The sequence below is a fragment of the Scyliorhinus torazame genome, chromosome 6 (assembly GCF_047496885.1).
Source record: "Scyliorhinus torazame isolate Kashiwa2021f chromosome 6, sScyTor2.1, whole genome shotgun sequence".
In the NCBI taxonomy this organism is placed as follows: domain Eukaryota; kingdom Metazoa; phylum Chordata; class Chondrichthyes; order Carcharhiniformes; family Scyliorhinidae; genus Scyliorhinus; species Scyliorhinus torazame.
In genome coordinates this window covers 104,648,376-104,669,070 of record NC_092712.1, presented here as the reverse complement: position 1 = coordinate 104,669,070, position 20,695 = coordinate 104,648,376, and the positions used below count along the sequence as shown (strand labels likewise).

At 48.0% G+C, this 20,695-nt stretch overlaps 2 protein-coding genes across 7 annotated transcripts in view; one reads left to right on the top strand and one right to left on the bottom strand.

Moving 5' to 3' along the window:
- LOC140424929 (metalloreductase STEAP2-like) overlaps nucleotides 1-2,076 on the bottom strand; it is a 108,451-nt gene extending 106,375 nt beyond the window's left edge. For all 5 annotated transcript variants that reach the window (XM_072508602.1, XM_072508603.1, XM_072508604.1 and 2 more), the window contains exon 1: nucleotides 1,916-2,076. The gene's annotated coding sequence lies outside the window, so the exon portion shown is untranslated. The remainder of the gene's footprint in view (nucleotides 1-1,915) is intronic.
- LOC140424931 (uncharacterized) overlaps nucleotides 1-20,695 on the top strand; it is a 170,488-nt gene that overhangs the window by 9,226 nt on the left and 140,567 nt on the right. Inside the window, exon 1 of one of the 2 annotated variants that reach the window (XM_072508614.1) lies at nucleotides 2,576-2,735. The exons of the other annotated variant lie outside the window; for it this stretch is intronic. The gene's annotated coding sequence lies outside the window, so the exon portion shown is untranslated. Of the gene's footprint in view, nucleotides 1-2,575; nucleotides 2,736-20,695 lie in introns of those variants that run through there. 2 annotated transcript variants of the gene reach the window in all.

The window sequence follows — 20,695 nt, the reverse complement described above, 5'->3', positions numbered from 1 at the left end:
ATTTCAACAGGCATTTGACTGCCTGAAAGCTGTGCTAACCAATTGCTCATATGTTGGAGAATGGCAAGGGACTCTGTGATCAGATTGAACTAAAGTATCTGACTTTAAGAGATATGCCAAGGCGTAGAGGAATGGATGGCTTGTGCTACTTGTTCAATGAGACTGTCAATCAAGACGGATTTCAGTTGGAGGAAGACGAATGAAACAAAAATGGACTATATTATTATATCTGTTTGCATGTGTTGTTTTTTTTGAAACAAAGTATATTTACTGTGTGTATTTCTTAAAGGATAGCGAAAAGTTGAAAAATTAAACCATCTTGAAGTTGATGGTCTATTTTTTTTTCTTGGGGGGAGGTGTCATGTGAGAGTATCTTTAAGAAATGGGTGTTTAAGAAATGTACCTTTAAGAAATGGGTGTTTATCAGTGATGTCAGAGTGTAGGTGGAGCTGGGCTGTCTGTCATCTTTTTACTTTTGTTTTTGGCTGTTTGCTGCAGGGTGTGTTTTAGTTTTGTTTTCAGTGTTGGACCTGAAGCCAGACAGAGCGGGTATACTGTTGATCGCTCTGCCAAGAAAATACTATCTCTTGATCATTTGGTGAATTCAGAATTATAAATGTTCTCAGTAGTGAATGTAAACCTAGTGTGCTTCTGTGAAAAGGTGTTTCTTCTGTCTTCTGGATGTTGTTTGGGAAGTTAAGGATTACTTAGTGTTGTATTCTTTGGGGGTTATATTTAAATTGATAGTTGCTAAGATGTTCACTGTATGTTTTAAAAAGGTTGACTTGAGTTCATAGAAAAAGTATTGTTTTGCTTTAAAAAATACTTTTCCATTTCTGCTGTACCACACCTATAGCGTGGGCAGTGTGCTCCCCATACCACAATCTATTAAAAGTGGTGGGTCAGGTGAACTCCATGATACACTTTGTTGGGGTTCTCCAAACCCTGGCCCATAACACCCCAATATGTGCACAATTTGAAACAAATACTTCTCAGGTCCATAAAAATGAGAACATTAACTCAGAAGCTGACAATATGACTTAACAGATTACATTTACTAAATAATAATAATATACAATAATCTTTATTAGTGTCAAAGTAGGCTAACATTACTGCTGCAATGAAGTCACTGTGAATATTCCCCAGTCGCCACACTCCGGCACCTGTTCAGGTACACAGAGGGAGAATTCAGGATGTCCAATTCACCTGACAAGCACATCTTTCGGGACTTGTGGGAGGAAACCAGAGCACCCGGAGGAAATGAGGTTGAGGTTACAATCAGCTCAGCTATCTTATTGAATGGTGTGGCAGGGCCAAGGAGATGATTGGCCTACTCTTGCTCCTAATTTGTATGTTTGTATGTAAGATTCAGTAATGGGGAAAAGAGAAGTTGAATCAGGAGCATTTAAATTCCTAGGACATCACAAATAGGATACAATGGTCAAAAAACTGGTACCATCACTTAGTGGAAAAGTCTTGATTGTATTTTCACATTGTAATTTATTCTGTACAGAGTTTAAGTTCAATGAAAATCACAGTCCTTAACTGTTATAATCACACGCTGAAGGTTTAATGGTACAAGTTTAGAAAGTCCATAATTGTACATACAAAAATGAGAATTTGAAAAGACCCTAAAACAAAGTCAGGCACTCATTCGAAGACTTGTTATTTCGACAAACATTTTTTCTTGGTCAGCTTGGTCTCCAATATATCCCCCAAAAAATCTATCATACTCTTTACCGAGCTAAATTACAAAAAAAACTCCATAAGCAGAATGTCTAATTTCCAATATGAAGGTGCTGTCCCTGCAAGAACACCAATTTGCAAAAACCCAAATAATTTAAGTTAATGTTCGTAACAATATTGCCAGCTCATGAACACTACAAATTTGAACAACTAATAACACACAACTTACCAGGTCAGAATTCTGTTAAGCTTTTGGCTTCTTATCCAGCTAAGAACCCACGTCGGTTGGGCTATTGCATTTCCTAGTTATCTACAATCGAGTCGGGAGAATCTCTGCTGCTTTAATCTCCAGATCCTATCAGTCAGCAGATTGATTCTTAGTCACCAACCAATCTCCTGTATTGCAGAACTGCCTGGTTCAAAGTATAGGATTACGAGTTTATCTCAAAAATACGATTGGTGCCAATCTTCTTTTACCAGGTGTGTCACCTTGATTCCAAGGAAATCCCAGTTAACCCCTGACCTGGAGTCATTATTTGGCATTGAAAGCAAGTGCAAAGAAAACAACGAAATTTTCCAACATATACTGTTCTGGAGCCTCCTTTATCCAACCCGCTTATGCGAGTAAGCAGTGTTAATAGCTTTGTTTGAATTGGGGTCTATGACTCTTCCTGGTGGCCGCCTGTTTTCTGTCTGCGCTTAATCTCCGCTCACTCCCTATCGACATCGTTACCCTGATAGCAGATCGGGACATCTCCAGGTGCTTTTGTCGGTGAAATTTCCTCGCCCCTCTTCACGGGGAACCAACTCTAAACCTGCTTTATCCGCTGGCTTGCACTGTGAACGGGCTGGACGGAAATGCCTGGGAGTACAGTGCCGGGGCGCCGTGACAAGCCTCTAACTGAGCCCGCTCCAAGCGCAGGGCCTGCTCCATTCCAACCTTCACTGAGGGGTGAGCATTCCTGCTTCATCAGGGACTTGGCAAAAAAAAGTTATAACGCAACTAATCATTAGAAAGCGGCTGGTCACGTCTTGAAAAACCTGTCACGGTAAGTCCAGCAGTCGTGAGCTCCCAAGTTTAAAATAAAAGGTACACTGCATATCAAAACCTGATAATAAAGAATTGTCCTCCGTGAATGGATTCAGCAGGCAGCTTCCCCGCTTTCTTTCAGAAATGAATCCCTCCCATCCGTCAATCGCTCTTCAGCATTACCACAAGGCGACCTTATATCTTATTGCTAAACATTTACTTTTACTGCGGTCTGGTTGAAATAGCTTCCCCTTCCTAGTGGATTTATATTTAGCTTAAGCATAGTTCAGTTGAGAATGCAGTTATTTTGCATGTGGAGATTGAAACTTCCACACATCGAGTGGCTGCACAAAACCAGAAGAAAACAATACGAGTCCTTTTAGTTTTCTGCTTTTATTGTTGCAGCTGAGAGATTTCACACATACTATGATATCTTATCCGGCCCTTGATGAGCCAACGAATGTATCTTTTCGTATCCCTCAGCTATCGATAGACAAGAAAGATACCGCATGAAGATACCATTTATATTCGCCTGTTTGGCATCGACCCCTCTAGTCATCTCCGCTGATATTATTTTGTAGTACGGTTGTGATTTTGCAGTTGGAATGAAAGGCAACAGAAGCATTTGATCCGCGCGTGATTTCAATCATTTTGTAATGAAATTATTTTCAGCAACAACCCAAATCTGGAAATGCTCTCGAAATTGAATTCTGTCCAGGGTAGAAGTTGCCAAATTTAGGGTCTCGAGGGGCTGAATGGCCTACTCCCGTGTTCCCAATAGTTATTTAAAACGTTGACCCCCTTAACTCTTCATTTAATGTTTACATTTATTTTTAAACAGCTGTAATTCTGGTTACCAGACAGACCAATTAACATCTTTAAACGAGAAAAGGCTCTTTATTTGTCTAAGAACACTTCCATATTGGTTCTTGTTCAGGGAGACCGGTATGTGAGTCAGTTCCCAGTGTTTGCACAGCTACATTCAGCCTCATCCCTGCAGCAGACAAACAAGAACTGGCTTAATGATCCTGTGACAAGGATGGTGAGCTGGAGCTGAGTGGTATAAATGCCAGGATGTGGCTCACAAATGCCAGTCTGTGGACTCTGAAGTTAAAGGAATGGATGTACAAAAGCAGCAGTAGGAGGACAGTGTCTTAAATAAATAGATCAACTGTCCGCACGGTGGCACAGTGGTTAGCACTGCTGCCTCACCGCTCCAGGGTCCCAGGTTCAATTCCAGCCTTGGATGATAGTCTGCACATTCTCCCCGTGTCTGCATGGGTTTCCTCCGGGTGCTCTGGTTTCCTCCCACAGTCCAAAGATGCTCAGGTTAGGTGGCTGCTAAATTGCCCTTAATGTCCAAAAGATTAGTTGGGGTTATTGTGTTACGGGGATAGGGTCAGGGCGTGGGCCTAGGTACGGTACTCTTTCCAAGGATGGGTGCAAACTCAATGGGACTGAATGGCCTCCTTCTGGACTGTAAATTCTATGATTCTTGAAAAAGGAATAACTGACGAAGCCTTCTTGGAGAGAAAAGAAACCCCAAAACGCTGGGGATGCGGGACATCTGAAATAAAAAAGAAAACACTGGGAATACTGATCAGGTCGGGCAGCTTCTGTGGAGAGATTAACAGCCGCCAACGGCTGGATTTTGTGGCCAGGGGTGAAGTGATAGCACTCAGCAGTGACCTCAAATAAAGCTGACCACAATGAACCAGTGCTTTCACTGATATGAATTTCCTCTTTCCTGTCATGAAGTTTGAATCTAGAACAAACAAAGAACAAAGAAATGTACAGCACAGGAACAGGCCCTTCGGCCCTCCAAGCCCGTGCCGACCATGCTGCCCGACTAAACTACAATCTTCTACACTTCCTGGGTCCGTATCCCTCTATTCCCATCCTATTCATGTATTTGTCAAGATGCCCCTTAAATGTCCCTATCGTCCCTGCTTCCACCACCTCCTCCGATAGCGAGTTCCAGGCACCCACTACCCTCTGTGTAAAAAAAAAAAAAAACTTGCCTTGTACATCTACTCTAAACCTTGCCCCTCTCACCTTAAACCTATGCCCCCTAGTAATTGACCCCTCTACCCCGGGGAAAAGTCTCTGACTATCCACTCTGTCTATGCCCCTCATAATTTTGTAGACATCTAGTCAAGGGTATCTACAGAGTTCTAGGAATAATGATGCCATCAAGCAGGATAAGCAGCCAATCACATAAAAAGCATTCTTAGGCAAACCAGGAATTAAAATGCAGTAATTATCCTATCCTTCCATTTTTAATAACACAGAGAGTGAAATAAATGGGATATATACATGGGACCAAAGCAGAACCTAAGCAAACAAACTTTTGAAAATATGACAGTTGAATTTTTAATCATGAGAGAAATTTGACATTCGACAAACATCAAATTGGTTTTTTTTTCAGGGCCAGAGAGGTTGTTGAGCAATAAACCTAGTAACACCTCATTCAAGAAGGTGTAACTCTTTCAACAGTTTTTCCAGTGAGACGATGAGCATGAAAGGGCAAGTTCTCATCAGTTCAGTGATTTCTAATAAACTGCAGTCTAATGCATTGTAGGGAATTAAATTCTTCGCTCACTGACATCAATTTATGAATTTTCACATTTACGTGCCTGGACTCCAGAAGATGCTTTCAATTCCAGCGAATTAATGACTGCAATCACTGACAGTTTGGCTGTCATAACTACCACAAAATCCAGGCCCTTGTTTCAAGAACTGACTGCAGGTCAGCGAGTTACAATGTTGACTGTTTCTCCCTCTGCAAATGCTGCCTAACCTGCCTTGTATTTCCTACATTTTCTTTTTTTAATGCAAGCCCTTTTTACAAGTCTAACCAAAAAGCTGGCGGACAATTAGAAAAAAACCTAGACGTGGAATGGGCAGGATTTGTTGCAATGGTAATAATAGGAGCAGCCATATATCAATGTGCCCCCAAACCTCCAATGGCCAATTCGTATCATAATTTGTTGGATCCATACTTTGCACCTGCCACAGCAAGCACATCTGTGAATAGGAAGCAGTGCAGCTATATTTAATACACAGTAAAACACCAGGGATAGAATGGAACAAAGCTTTTGTCATCAGGGACAATTTTAAGCATTGATCTGGTGACATAGGATGGGCAGTGTAAATATGGAAAAAATATCCAGATTGGGTTTATAATAACGAGTTTGTACTAAAACCATAGCATAAAACAATAAATTGACATTAAGAAAGACCTGTTTGCATAGGGATGTCTCCAAGTTGTGTGAAATCCCTAGACATATTCTGCCACTGGTTGTAATTCTTGCTTGGTTCGCAATCTCAGTAAATAAACAAATACCAGTTGGCCGAAAATCAGAACAAGTTGGATGATAAAGCACTTTTTTTTTACTTAATTAGTTTAAGATTTAAAGAAGTTTCTTGAACATAGGTAAAAATTTAATCCTGAGTCAACTTGCTGTGTGATTGAATTCTTCACTGACTCTCCAGTGCCAATCTGGAATGGTCTAAGTATCAATCTCAGTGTGATAATTTAACAAACGTGAGTGTGACGTTGATTCTAATGGAGGCAGAGCTATTATGGTTAGCAGTTCAACCTTGTCAGTGAGAGTCTCTATGGAACAGCACACAAGTTCCAGTAAATTATGGCCTAATGTACATAAGTTACACACCAAATCATTTCTTGGAATTATTAAGCCATAATAACAGTGTATAATGTGGATGTGCCATCATTATGGTTTGGATATTCAGAACATAGAGGCCTGTGGTTTTTGAAAAAGTTGTGGATGATTCATTAGGAAAGTCATCTGACAGAAGCTGTGGCAAGGAGTTTGGAAGAAAAAAGCTGACCTGTTGAGATACAAAAAGTTATTCTATCAATACCAAAGTTATCCCTTTCCACAGTTGAACCTGTGTCTCCTTTGGTTTAGTTTATAGCATTCTGGATGAACCTTTCCTTTTACAATTTATTGTCTTGCATATCTCAATAAAGTCATCTTATGAGGAAAGACCAGATAAACTTTTTATTGGAACAGGGAAGGCTAAAAAAATTGTCTAAGAAGGATATTCAATATTTTATTGGATGTTTTGGTATGGTAAATTGGAGTAAAACATTCCACAGGCCAGAGGTGGTAATTGAAAGGCTTGTAGTTAAGATCGTTGACCACAGGCATAAATGGAAGATTGCAGGAGGACATGTCAGGCGCAACACCAGGTACACTTAAAAATAAAACCTGGTGAAAATTCAACACTGAACTAGTTACGTGCCAGACAGCATAAGCAGCATGTAATAGACAGGCTAAGCAATTCCACAACCAATGGATAATCTAAGCTCTGCCGTCCTGCCACATCCAGTTGTGAATGGTGGTGGACAATTAAACAACTTACTAGAGGAGTAGGCTCCACAAATATCCCCATCCTCAATGATGGAGGAGCCCAACACATCTATGCAAAAGTCGAGGCTGAAGCATTCGCAACAATCTTCAGCCATAAATGCCAAGTGCATGATTGATCTGTCTCCAACCGAGGTCCCTAGCATCACAGATGTGTCTTCAACCAATTCGATTCACTCCATGTGATATCAAGAAATGGCTGAAGGCAGTGGTTACTGCAAAGTCTATGGCCCTGACAATATTTGGCAAAAGTACTGAAGACTTGCCACACCTCTTGCCAAGCTGTTCCAATACAGCTACAACACTGGCATCCACCCAGTGTCACAACACCCTGGTCTAGTTCCACACTTGGCCCGGAGTCGCAGCAGAGATGAAATTAGATTTTATTTAAAATACCCGAAATCCTTGGTCGAGCCCAATAAACTAGAGCCACCAGGTTTGTATTTTTAAACGCAAGTAAACTTCTATTAGTTACAGTATTATAATTCAATAGATAGAAAATGTACCTGGCTATCTACTGCTCCTTTCCCAACACCCCCTTCCTAACTTGCCTCACTCTATGCACGCACAAAGACAGACAACAGAGGGGAAAGGGAAAGAAATTAAGGGAAAGAAAATACTAATAAAAATAAAAGAAACGTTTACCAGTCATGGAGGAGTCTGGAAAGGAATGTTAAAAAATGGTTGATTTCCAAAAGGAAAGTATTTACAAATAACAGTATCAGTTCCAGCTGGGACTCTGCAGCTCAGCTCCTACCTGGGCCAACTTTTATGGTACTGAGTTAACTATCCTGCTGATGGGCCTCCACCCCTCAGCGAGATAGGTTGTACTCCACAAAACTCATGGGGAGATTAATCGGGTCATCCCCGTGGGTCTCTTGGGGGTTATAATATCCCCCCCCCCCCCCCCGATGTCCGTAAGTCCCTTTGAAGAAGGTAGAACAGGACGAGGTCTGCTCCTCTTCACCCGCAACTGCACTTTCAGTGGCTGCGGAGCTGGGTCGGGGAATGTTGTTTACTTGACGACCGTCTGGGGGACACCACTGACGACTGATCCCTGGCTAGGTCACCCTCGGATTCCTGATCTCAAAGTCGGAGTCTACCACCTCTCGGATCTTGATGTCGGGGCCCCCATATGTCGGGGCGATGTGGCTGGAAGATGGTTCCTCTGGTGGGGAATGGCCTAACACTGCCCCCCTTATCTTGAGGTGGTCAAGGTGCTTCCGCACCATCTGTTCGCAGTTCTTCTACTGGTGCAAAACCGGTCTGATCTGTTGTACCACTGTCCCTGGAATCCATTGGGCACCGTCCGCGAAGTTTCTGAAACTACCCGTCCACATCTGCCTGCCTCGCTTCACCTCTGCAGGTCCTGACCACATTGTACTTTCCTGCCAATATCGGGGAACGCGAGGCCTCCGGCCCACCAAAGTTCCACTGATGCTGCGCCGGTCATGGCATGCGGCATGGCCCGATAGCTAAACAAAAATATTCCTATTCGCATCTCCACAGACCCTGTGGTCTGTTTCTTCATCCCGCTCTTGAAGGTCTGCAAAGCTCAATCGGCCAGCCCAATGAGAGGAAGGGTGATACAGGGCTGTGCTGATGTGCTGCATCCCATAAGACATTGAAGCAGAATTAGGCCACACAGCCCATCGAGTCTGCTCTGCTATTCAATCATGGCTGATATTTTCTCATCCCCATTCTCCTGCCTTCTCCCCATAACCCCTGATCCCCTTATTAATCAAGAACCAATCTATCTCTGTCTTAAAGACACTCAGTGATTTGGCCTCCACAGCCTTCTGCGGCAAAGAATTCCACAGATTCACCACCCTCTGGCTGAAGAAATTCATCCTCATCTCTGTTTTAAAGGATCGGCCCTTTAGCCTGAGATTGTGTCCTCTGGTTATAGTTTTTCCTACAAGTGGAAACATCCTCTCCACGTCCACTCTATCCAGGCCTTGCAGTATTCTGTAAGTTTTAACAAGATCCCCCATCATCCTTTTAGACTCCAACAAGTACAGACCCAGAGTCCTCAACCGTTCCTCATACGACAAGCTGCTCATTCCAGGGATCATTCTTGTGAACGTCTTCTGGACCCTTTCCAAGGCCAGCACATCCTTCCTTAGATACGGGGCCCAAAACTTCTCACTATACTCCACATAGGGTCTGACCAGAGCCTTATGCAACCTCAGAAGTACATCCTAGCCCTCTTGACTTCGTAAGCCCGTTTGCCTTCGTAAAATGCTCAAAGTCGTCACTGATGAACGGGATGTCGTTGTCTGTGACTAGCACCTCTGGGACGCTATGCTGAAAGTGAGCCACAGCTTCTCAACTGTGGTCGTTGATGTGGTGGACGACATCCGATGGGCTTCCAGCCACTTGGAATGGGCATCCACTATGAGTAAAAACATTGACCTTTGGAAGGTCTGGCAAAATTGACATTCCAGCGCACCCAAGGTCAGCCTGGCTATTCCCATGGACATAATGAGGTGGCTGGTGGAAGCTTTGCTATGCATGGCATGTGGTGCATTGTTGGGCCAGTCGTTCGATTGTGCCATCCAGGCTTGGCCAACACTTTCTGGCCAGTTCATTTTTGACACCCTTAGTTACCGTTGTGCAGATCCTTGAGGATCACCTGTCTGCTCTGGCTTGGGACCATGACTCGAGCCCCACACAGGAGGATGCCATCATACACACTGAGCTCCTGCAACTTGGCATCAAAAACCTGTAGGTCCTCGGGCAGCTTCCCTCGCTGGCCCCCGTGTAAAACTATGCAGCATACATACTGGGTCTTTTTGCGTCCCCTCGTGTATCTGGGCGACAGTGACCAGCAAGGTGTCCATGAAGTTGAACGTTGAAATGACTTAGTCAGCCCTCGGTAGGGATGGTGGGGGGGGGGGGGGGGGGGGATGTTGGCAGCGGGTAGCCTTCTCAGCGCATCTGCATTCGCAAACTGTGAACCTGGGCAATGCTCGAAGGTGTACTCATACACTGCTAGCAACAGGGCCATTGCTGAATCTGGGCGAACACTATTGGCAGGATCGCCTTGTCCTCTTTAAAAAGCCCTAGCAATGGCTTGTGGTTCATCACAATTGTGAATCAACGCCCTTACATGTATTGATAAAATATCTTCACCGCAAATTTGACAACCAAACCTTTTTCAATGTGGGCGGAATTGCATTCTGCAGCGGCCAAAGTTCTTGATCCATCCTCTCAGGATGTTCTCCATAATGCACAGACAAATTGCGCAATCCAACGATACTGGAAACAGGAACCTCGTGTACCCATAGAGATCCCTGTGTGTATTAATGGTTACGTAACGCCCAAAACTTGGTAACAGACTCCCTGTGGTCACCTCGGCCGTATTAAATCGGTACCTCTGTATGATAACCGATGGCTTGGGATCATGGAGGTTTGCCACGAGCGTCACTAACTCTTGGAACATCTTGGGTCTGGGGCCGTGGGGTATGTTTGGCTCCTTATGACATTGAAAGTGGTGCCTCACAGGCGATCAGAAGAATCACCGTTTGGCGATCATGCCCAATGATAGCGTTTGCCTGAAAAAAAAATAGCATATACACTTTGTGCATTGAATCCTGTCCTCTACACCCCCATTGAGTCTGCCAAAGAGCTGCATTTTCAACATGGTGCAAACCTTATTCCTTCGTCAAGAGAGGTGGTTCTGCTCCGGATGGTTAGCAGCGCCAACTGTTACTTCTGCTTTATCCTCATCGCCAATTTAATAGTCATGGTGGAGTCCAGAAAACAGGGTCAAAAAATGATTATTTCCAAAAGGATGTATTTACAAACACCAATCCCCGACGGGATGACTCTGCAGCTTGGCTCCTACCTGGCTGGACTTTTATGGTACTGAGTTAACTAACCTGCTGATGGACCCCCTCCTCTCAGTGCGGGAGCTATACTTGTGGGTAGATTTATCGGGTAGTCCCGTGGTACGTGTGGGTTATAACAATAAGGATCTTTGATGCACTGGGATAGTTTCCAGTCAATGGGCTGGATTCGCTGTTTGAGAGACTACGGGCGGGATTCTCCGGTGGCCGATGCCGAAATTGGGAAAGGCGATTGGGTGGAGAATTGGCTCCGATGTCAAAATCGCGGCAGGTGCCAATCTGACGCCAAATAGCGATTCTCCATCACCTCGACAGCGGCATCAATGCATTCCAGAATGCATGTACAGTAGACACCGTTTACATGACGTTAGCGGGCCCGACCTGGTATTCTCCGAGGCCTCCGCGATTCTTCGCCTCCAATGGGACGAATTCCCCATTTGTGCTTTTAAAAATTGTGAAACCGGCGTCTTGGCTGCTGGGGGAGAGAGAGAACATAGAACATAGAAAATACAGCACAGAACAGGCCCTTCGGCCCACGATGTTGTGCCGAACCTTTGTCCTAGATTAATCATAGATTATCATTGAATTTACAGTGCAGAAGGAGGCCATTCGGCCCTTTGAGTCTGCACCGGCTCTTGGAAAGAGCACCATACCCAAACTCAACACCTCCACCCAACACCAAGGGCAATTTGGACATTAAGGGCAATTTATCATTGGCCAATTCACCTAACCCGCACATCTTTGGACTGTGGGAGGAAACCGGAGCACCCGGAGGAAACCCACGCAGACACGGGGAGGACGTGCAGACTCCGCACAGACAATGACCCAAGCCGGAATCGAACCTGGGACCATGGAGCTGTGAAGCAATTGCGCTATCCACAAGGCTACCGTGCTGCCCTTAAGAACAAATAAATCTACACTATATATCATTTTACCGTCATCCATGTACCTATCCAATAGCTGCTTGAAGGTCCCTAATGTTTCCGACTCAACTACTTCCACAGGCAGTGCATTCCATGCCCCCACTACTCTCTGGGTAAAGAACCTACCTCTGATCATCCCTCCTATATCTTCCACCTTTCACCTTAAATTTATGTCCCCTTGTAATGGTGTGTTCCACCCGGGGAAAAAGTCTCTGACTGTCTACTATATCTATTCCCCTGATCATCTTATAAACCTCTATCAAGTCGCCCCTCATCCTTCTCCGCTCTAATGAGAAAAGGCCTAGCACCCTCAACCTTTCCTCGTAAGACCTACTCTCCATTCCAGGCAACATCCTGGTAAATCTTCTTTGCACCTTTCCAGAGCTTCCACATCCTTCCTAAAATGAGGCGACCAGAACTGTACACAGTACTCCAAATGTGGCCTTACCAAAGTTTTGTACAGCTGCATCATCATCTCACGGCTCTTAAATTCAATCCCTCTGTTAATGAACGCGAGCACACCATAGGCCTTCTTCACAGCTCTATCCACTTGAGTGGCAACTTTCAAAGATGTATAAACATAGACCCCAAGATCTCTCTGCTCCTCAACATTGCCAAGAACTCTACCGTTAACCCTATATTCCGCATTCATATTTGTCCTTCCAAAATGGACAACCTCACACTTTTCAGGGTTAAACTCCATCTGCCACTTCTCAGCCCAGCTCTGCATCCTATCTATGTCTCTTTTTCATAGAGAGAGAGGAGCAACTGCGGGCTGCTGACCCGGACATAGCTATACTGGTTGGGGTGCGGGAGGCCTTGCCAGGGCCGGGGAGATGGGAGATGGGGGGAATAGACCGTGTTGCCGGGCCCCCCACGGGACTGCGCTGGTGTCCAGTCATGGACCGCTATTGTGACGGTCACCTTGCTGCGCATCCACTGACCACCCACCATGGCACCTGGTTCTGTAGTGTGACACCGGCAGTATGGGTGTTATCACCCCCCCCCAACCCCCTGTACGCCACCCTCCTGCGCCCCCCCCCCCCCACCGGCTGCCACCCACCGGCGGCCCACTCAGAGGAACACCCACAATAGCCCCTGGAGAGGACAGTGCCAGCCAAGGGTACACCGGCATCGTAAGACCATAAGACATAGGAGCAGGATTAGGCCACTCGGCCCATCGAGTCTGCTCCGCCATTCAATCATGGCTGATATTTTTCTCATCCCCATTCTCCTGCCTTCTCCCCATAACCCCTGATCCCCTTATTACTCAAGAACCTATCTATCTCTGTCTTAAACACACTCAGTGAATTGGCCTCCACAGCCTTCTGCGGCAAAGAGTTCCACAGATTCACCACCCTCTGGCTGAAGAAATTCACCCTCATCTCTGTTGTAAAGGATCGTCCCTTTAGTCTGAGATTGTGTCCTCTGCTTCTAGTTTTTCCTACAAGAGGAAACATCCTCTCTACGTCCACTCTATCCAGGCCTCGCAGTATCCTGTAAGTTTCAATAAGATCCCCCCCTCATCCTTCTAAACTCCGAGTACAGACCCAGAGTCCTCAATCGTTCCTCATATGGCAAGCTGTTCTTTCCAGGGATCATTCTTGGGAACCACCTCTGGACCCTTTTCAAGGCCAGCACACCGTCCCTTAGATACAGGCCCCAAACTGCTCACAATACTCCAAATGGGGTCTGACCAGAGCCTTACAGAGCCTCAGAAGTACATCCTTGGTCTTGTATTCTAGCCCTCTCGACATGAATGTTTTTTTATAAATGTTCTTTATTGGATTTTTGAATAGAGTATATTTTGCCGTTATGTACACACAATATGATATATCTATATATATATTATATATATATATAAGTAGGCATCTGTTTGTGCCGGCGAGCAATCCTCGAATGGGTCTGGTGCCGGTGTTGCCCCTTGCTTCTCCCGGCCGGGTTTCGCTGCCGTAGTCTTCTCGTGCTCCCTCCCGTCTTCCACCTGTATTCTCCTTTTTCTCTGTTCCTGAGGATGTCAAGTTGGTTAATGTTTCCCTGCCCCCCCCCCCCCCCCCACCTACCTCCCTGGCTCTCCTCTACTGTTCCCTGTCTCCCCCCCCCCCCCCCCCCCCCCCCCCCCCCCCACCCTGCCGGTCGTCTTTCCTTCTCCCCCCCCCCCTTGCCGTGGTTCGCCTTTCCTTCCGCTTAGACTGAGTTGTGTCCCCCCCCCCCCACCTCTCCCGGACTATCTCCCCCTCTCATGCTATGGCTGCTTTCCCCTGGTTCCTGGCAAGCTGGCTATTCTTCTACTTGTTTGTTGGCCACAAACAAGTCCCGGAGCATTTGGGTGAATGACTCCCACGTTCTGTGGAAGCCGTTGTCTGACCCTCGGATGGCGAATTTGATTTTCTCCATTTGGAGAGAATCCGAAGGTCGGACAGCCAGTCTGCAGCTTTGGGTGGTGCTGCTGACCGCCAGCCGAACAGGATTCTATGGCGGGCGATCAGGGAGGCAAAGGCAAGGCATTCGCCCTCCTCCCCAGAAATAGATCTGGCTGGTCTGAAACCCCGAAGACCGCCACTTTTGGGCATGGCTCCACCCTCAGCCCACCACTTTGGACATTGCTTCAAAGAAGGCTGTCCGGTATTCCACAAGTCTGGGCAAGACCAGAACATGTGGGCGTGGTTGGCCGGGCCTCCTTGGTACCGTTCACATCTATCCTCCACCTCCGGAACCTACTCATACGAGTTCTTGTTAAGTGGGCTCTATGTACCACTTTTAGTTGCGTCAGTCTGAGCCTTGCGCAGGTGGAGGTGGAGTTGACCCTATGCAGTGCTTCGCTCCAGAGTCCCCACCCTATCTCAATCCCCAGGTCCTCCTCCCCTTTCATTCTTGTCGGCCCCTTCTACCAGTCGGTCGTTCATGTCGCTACAGTTTCCTCTCTCTAATATGCTTGCATCCAGTAACTCTTCCAGTAATGTCTGTCATGGCGGTTGTGGGTAAGTCCTTGTCTCCTTTCGTAGGAAGTTTCTGAGCTGCAGGTACCTTAGCTCGTTCCCCCTGGCTAGCTGGTATTTCTCTTTCTCCATCAGTTCGTCCAGTGTATAGGTCGGTGTATAAGTCCCTGACTGTCAGTGTCCCCTCGTCCTGTCTCCAGGTGGCGTCAGTCAGCCCTGGTGTGAACCTATGGTTGTTGTAGATGGGAGCTTTGTCCGACATTTTGGTCAGGCCAATTTGCTGCCGTAGCTGGTTCCAGGACTGAAGGGTGGCTATCACCACCGGGCTGCTGGAGTGTCTTTTGGGTGGGGATGGGAGTGCCGCCGTGGTGAGGGCCCGGAGGGAGGTGCCCATGCAGGAGGCCTCTTCTGCGCGCACCCACTCGGCTTCTGGCTCCTTGATCCACCCCCTTATTCGCTCGGCCATTGCCGCCCAGTGGTAGAATTGTAGGTTTGGGAGGGCTAGCCCTCCCCTTGATTTTGTTTTTGTAAGACGTTCTTTGTGATGCTAGCATTCTTCCCCCTGATGTGTTGGGTAGGCTGGGTCGATGTGGACTGCACTTGATGCAGTGTAGCGAGAGACAGACCTCCCAACACTTGATAAGATGCAACATGATTTTATTTAACATCTAAACTATTATACATGTTCAACTGTGGGTTGACACTATGCTGATTTGACTGGAGCCTGATACTAGCCTAACCAGACTTACTAGCTACCACATGGTGTTTGCACTGGCCAGCTCACTAACTCTGAGAGAGCGGGAAAACTGGTGCCCTCTGGCTTTATAGTGGTTGTGTCCTGTCTGGTGATTGGCTGCTCTGTTCTGTGTGCTTACTGGTCATCCTGTGTGTCAATCACTGCCTGTCTGCACTCCATTGTATACATAGATGTATATTATGACACCCCCGCCCCCATACGAACGCCATGATTAGTTTGTCTAATGCTTTGAAAAAGGCCTTGGGGATGTAGATCAGGATGGATCTGAATAGGAAGAGGTACCTGGGCAGCACGTTCATTTTGATCGTCTGGACTCTCCCCGCATAGGAAAGTGGGAATGTGCTCCATCTTTGCAGATCCTTTTTTACTTCCTCCGTCAGACTTGTGAGGTTCCATTTGTGGATCCCTTTCCAGTCATGGGCTATTTGGATCCCCAGGTAGCGGAATTTGAGTCGGGCTTGTTTAAACCGCAGTCCCGTTAGTGCTGCCCCACCTACTTGTGGGTGTACCGGGAAGATCTCGCTTTTGCTCATGTTGAGTTTGTAGCCCAAGAAGGCGCCAAACTCTTCCAGGAGCGCGATGATTCCGTCCATGCTGCTTTGTGAGTCCGAAATGTAGAGGAGCAGGTCATCTGCATGGAGTGAGACTCTGTGCTCTCTGCCGCCCCTCCGGATCCCCCTCCAGCTTTTTGCCGCTCTGAGCGCAATTGCTAGTGGCTCGATCGCTGGAGCGAACAGCAGCGGGGACAGTGGGCATCCTTGTCTGGTGCCCCTGTGCAGCTGGTGTTGTTTGTCTGTACGCTCGCCATGGGAGCTTTGTATAGGAGTTTTACCCAGAAGGTGAATCCTATTCCAAGCCCGAACCGCTCCAGTACCTCTCTGAGGTATTTCCATTCGACCCTGTTGGAGGCCTTTTCTGCGTCTACGGAGACGATCACCTCAGGTGTTCTCTCCCTGGATGGGGTCATTATCACGTTCAGCAGGCACCTGTGTTGGAGGTAACCTGTCTACCTTTGACAAAGCCCATCTGGTCCTCTGCGACCGCCTCTGATACGCAGTCTTCTATCCTTTTGGCTCGAATCTTGGCCAGCATTTTGGCATCTGCGTTCAGCAGTGAGATGGATCGGCATTACCCACATTCCGTTGGGTCTTTATCTTTCTTAGGTATCAGCGAGATTGAGGCCTGTGCTAGCGTGCGTGGCAGTGTGCCCCTAGCGAGTCTGTGAACATCTCCCGCAGGTGCGGGGCCAGTGCTGTCGCAAATTTTTTGTAGAAGTCCGCCGGGAATCCATCCGGTCCCGGTGCCTTCCCCGCTTGCATGAAGCTTATGCTGTCCATGATCTCTCCCAGTGCTCGTGGTACTTCCAGGCCCCGTTTTCTGCCCTCCCCCATGACTGGTATGTCCAGTCCATCAAGGAACCGTTTCATCCCGGACTCCCCCATTGGGGGCTCTGAGGTGTACAGCCCTTGGTAAAAGGCCCTGAAGGCTTTGTTGATCTTTTCTGGTTCTGTTTCTAATGTGCCTCTGGTATCCCTGATTTGTGCAATTTCTCTGGTGGCTGCCTGCTTTCTCAGCTGGTGTGCCAGCAGGTGACTGGCTTTGTCTCCGTGTTCGTATAGGGTCCCACGTGCCTAGCGGAGTTGGTGCACTGCTTTCCTGGTGGAGAGCAGATCAAAGTTCCTTTGTAGCTCTTTCCTCTCCGCCAGGAGCTCTACGGTCGGGGCCTCGGAGTATTTACGGTCTACCAGCTGCTGCCTAGCCACCCTTTCCTCCCTATCTATTCGTGCTTTGAAAGCGATGATTTCCCCTCTCAGTATGGCCTTTAGCGCTTCCCAGAAGGTGGAGGATGAGACCTCCCCGTTCTGATTGTTCTCTGTGTACTCTGCTATGGCCCGCGATATCTTTTCGCTGAAGGCCTTGTTAGCTAGTAGGGCAACGTCCAACCTCCATGTGGGGCGTTGGGCCCTGCCCGTCTCCAGCCTCACGTCCATGATGTAGTATGGAGCGTGGTCACAATTGCGGAGTATTCCACTTTGCCTATCCCCGGAAGCACCGTTTTCTCCACCACAGAGAAGTCAATTCTGGTGTATAGATTGTGTACTGGGGAGAAGAAGGAAAACTCCTTCTCCCCTGGGTGAGCGAACCTCTAGGGGTCCACCGCTCCCATCTGTTCCATAAAGTGACCCGTTCCCTTGCCATGTTTGAGGTTTTCCCCATCTTGGGGTTTGATCTGTCAGTCGTTGGGTCCTGTACACAGTTGAAGTCCCCCCCCCCCCATGATTAGCCGGTGCGTCGCTATGTCAGGGATTTCTGCCAATGTCTTCTTGATGAAGCTCGGGTCATCCCAGTTGGGTGCGTATACGTTAACTAGTACTACTGGTGCCCCATCCAGGGTCGCGCTAACCATGACGTACCGTCCCCCTGGGTCCATAACCGTCTTTGTCGCCCTAAACATCGTCCATTTGCTGATCGGTATTGCCACGCCCCTGGCCCTCGTCCCATAGCAGGAATGGTAGGTTTGTCCCACCCAGCCCTTTCTTACCCGCAGTCGGTCCTGCTCTCTCAGCTGCATCTCTTGAAGGAAGATTATGTCTGCCTTCATGTTTCTTAGGTGGTTGAGAACTCTGGATCTTTTCACTGGGCCGTTGAGTCCTCTTATGTTCCAGGTGACTATCCTGGTGGGGGGATTAACTCCTGTGGGATTAACCATATTCACTGGTGGACGCGCCCCTGCCCTCCGGGGTTCCCCCTTGTTAGGGGGCCGTCCAGGATGGCCACTATCACTGCTCTCTCCATGCAGTCGGGCCCCTGCGCTCCGGGGCTTCCCTCCGTCCAGGGGACCCCGCCATGGTCACCCGCTGTGCGGCCGCCACGCGGGTAGCCCCCTCCACTCTGGGGTTTCCCTTCGCCCAGAGGCTGTACTGGTGCATGCTTGCAGAGATTCCTTGTTCTGAGCCCTTGGTTGTGGCACTCTGTAGCCCTATTGCTGTTCCTTTTCTAGCCTTGTTTGTCCCTCCGTCTCTGTGTTCCGCCCCCCCCTGTTCTCCCCCCAAGTCTCTCCCTTTCCTCCCCCTTTCTCCCCCTCTCCTGTATATCCCTCCTTTGTCCCTCTTACCCCTTCTCCTATCCCGCCTCTGTTGACTGGTCCCACCCGCCCTCTGCCTGGCGCCATCCCCTCTGTTGGGGGCCCGCTGCGGCCCTGCTTTTTTGCATGTCCCCGGTGCTAGCTTTCTTGCCAGTGCGGCGACCCCCCTCTCGGGAGTTACTGTCTCGCTTCCCCCCTGCCCAGCCTCTGCGTTTTTTTGCCCACTCTTCCTCCGCTCTACCCTGCGCTCCCCCTGTTTGCTCTCCCTTCTCTGCTACTCTCGTACCCTTGTGCTGGGGCCTGGTTTCCCACTATGGTGGTTCGTTGGGTAGCGGTTTGCTTTTTATTCAGGGTGCGCTTGCCATGTTGGGGGTGGGGGCGGGGGGGCCTGGCATTGCCTCACCCCCCTCCCCGTCGGAGTGTTGAGCACAATGCAGGGGAGCCTGAAGGGCAGGGTAGACGACCAGGAAAACATCTAAAGACAAAATGTCAGGATAGTGGGCCTAGCAGAGGGGATCGAGGGTAGAAACCCCACCGAGATGCTGGGCAACTTAGTGGGGAGGGAAACTGGTAGGAATATTGCATTAGGGTGTAGATGGCTGATTCGAGGGGGAAGGGTGACCGACCCCCGACAATATTGATTGGAATGTGCAGAGCTTGGTGGTGCCTGTGAAGAGGGCAAGGGTGTTTTCCCATTTGAAGAGTTTGAGGGCCGATGTGGTGTTCCTGCAAGAAACTCACATGTGATTGTGGGACCAGATCAGGTTGTAGAAGACCTGGGTGAGACAGTTCTTTCAGTCTGGGTTTGACAGTAGGGCACTGGGGGTGGCGATTCTGGTTAGCAGGAGGAGGTTGATCAGGGGGGTCATTATGTGATTGTGACAGATGAGCTAGAGGGGAGGGCCATGGTGCTGGTGAATGTGTATGCATCAAATTGGGACGATGTTACATTACTGAGACGGTTGTTGGCTGCTATTCCGGAATTAGATACACAGCAACTGATTTTAGGAGCGGATTTTAATTGTGTTTTGGATGCGAAGTTGGACTGCTCCTGGCCCAAATAGCTGGCCCATTCAGGGTGCCAGCAGCATTCTTGGAGCGGGGGTAGGTGGTAGTTCCGTGGCGATATATGCACCCAAGGGCAAGGAGCTTAATTTTTCTCACCAGTGCAAGGAGTATTCAAGGATCAACTTTTTTGTTATGGGTAGGACCCTGCTCCCCGGGTAAAGAGCGCGGAGTATTCAGCGGTGGTCATCACCGACCACACGCTGCATTTGGTGGATCTGAAGTTGAAGGTGGGTGGGCACAGCCTGCGGGTTGGAGGCTGGACATGGGACTTTTATCGGATCTTGGGTTTTGCACGAAGATTTTGGCGACCATAAAGGACTATGTGGACTAGAAACAGAATGGGATGGTCTCGTTAAAAGCCATGATTGGGGGCAGATCATCTCCTATAAGTCACAAATGGACAGGGAGACCAGGAGGAAATGTCAGGAGGTGGTGGATGAGATTTTGGGCATAGATAGGGAGTATGTGAACGATCCAACACCAGAGATTAGGGCACACAGGAAGAAACTGCGAATACACTTTGACCTACTATCCACGGGACGGGTGCTGCACCAGCTGCAGCGCTTATAGGAGGCGGTATATGAATATCGGGAGTAGGTTAGCCGCTGTTTGCTCATCAGTTAAGGCAGTAGACAGAAGGCGGCCAGGGAGATTGTGCAGGTACGGGAGCCATGGGGTGGGCTGGTTTCATCCCCCAGAAAATGTTAATGAAGTATTTTGGTACTTTTATGAGGGTCTTGATACATCGGAGCCGCCAGAGGATGATAAAGGGATGTTTAAGTTCTTGGAGGGTTTTGAGTTTCGTCAGGTGGGGGAGGAGTTGCTGGAGGAATTGGAGCCGCTGATGAGGTTAGAGGAGGTCCGCAGAGTCTTGGTAAAGATTCAGATGGGGAAGGGGCCGGGTCCTTTTGAGTTCCCGGTACAATTCTATAAGAAGTTCTCAGATTAGCTGGCCCCAT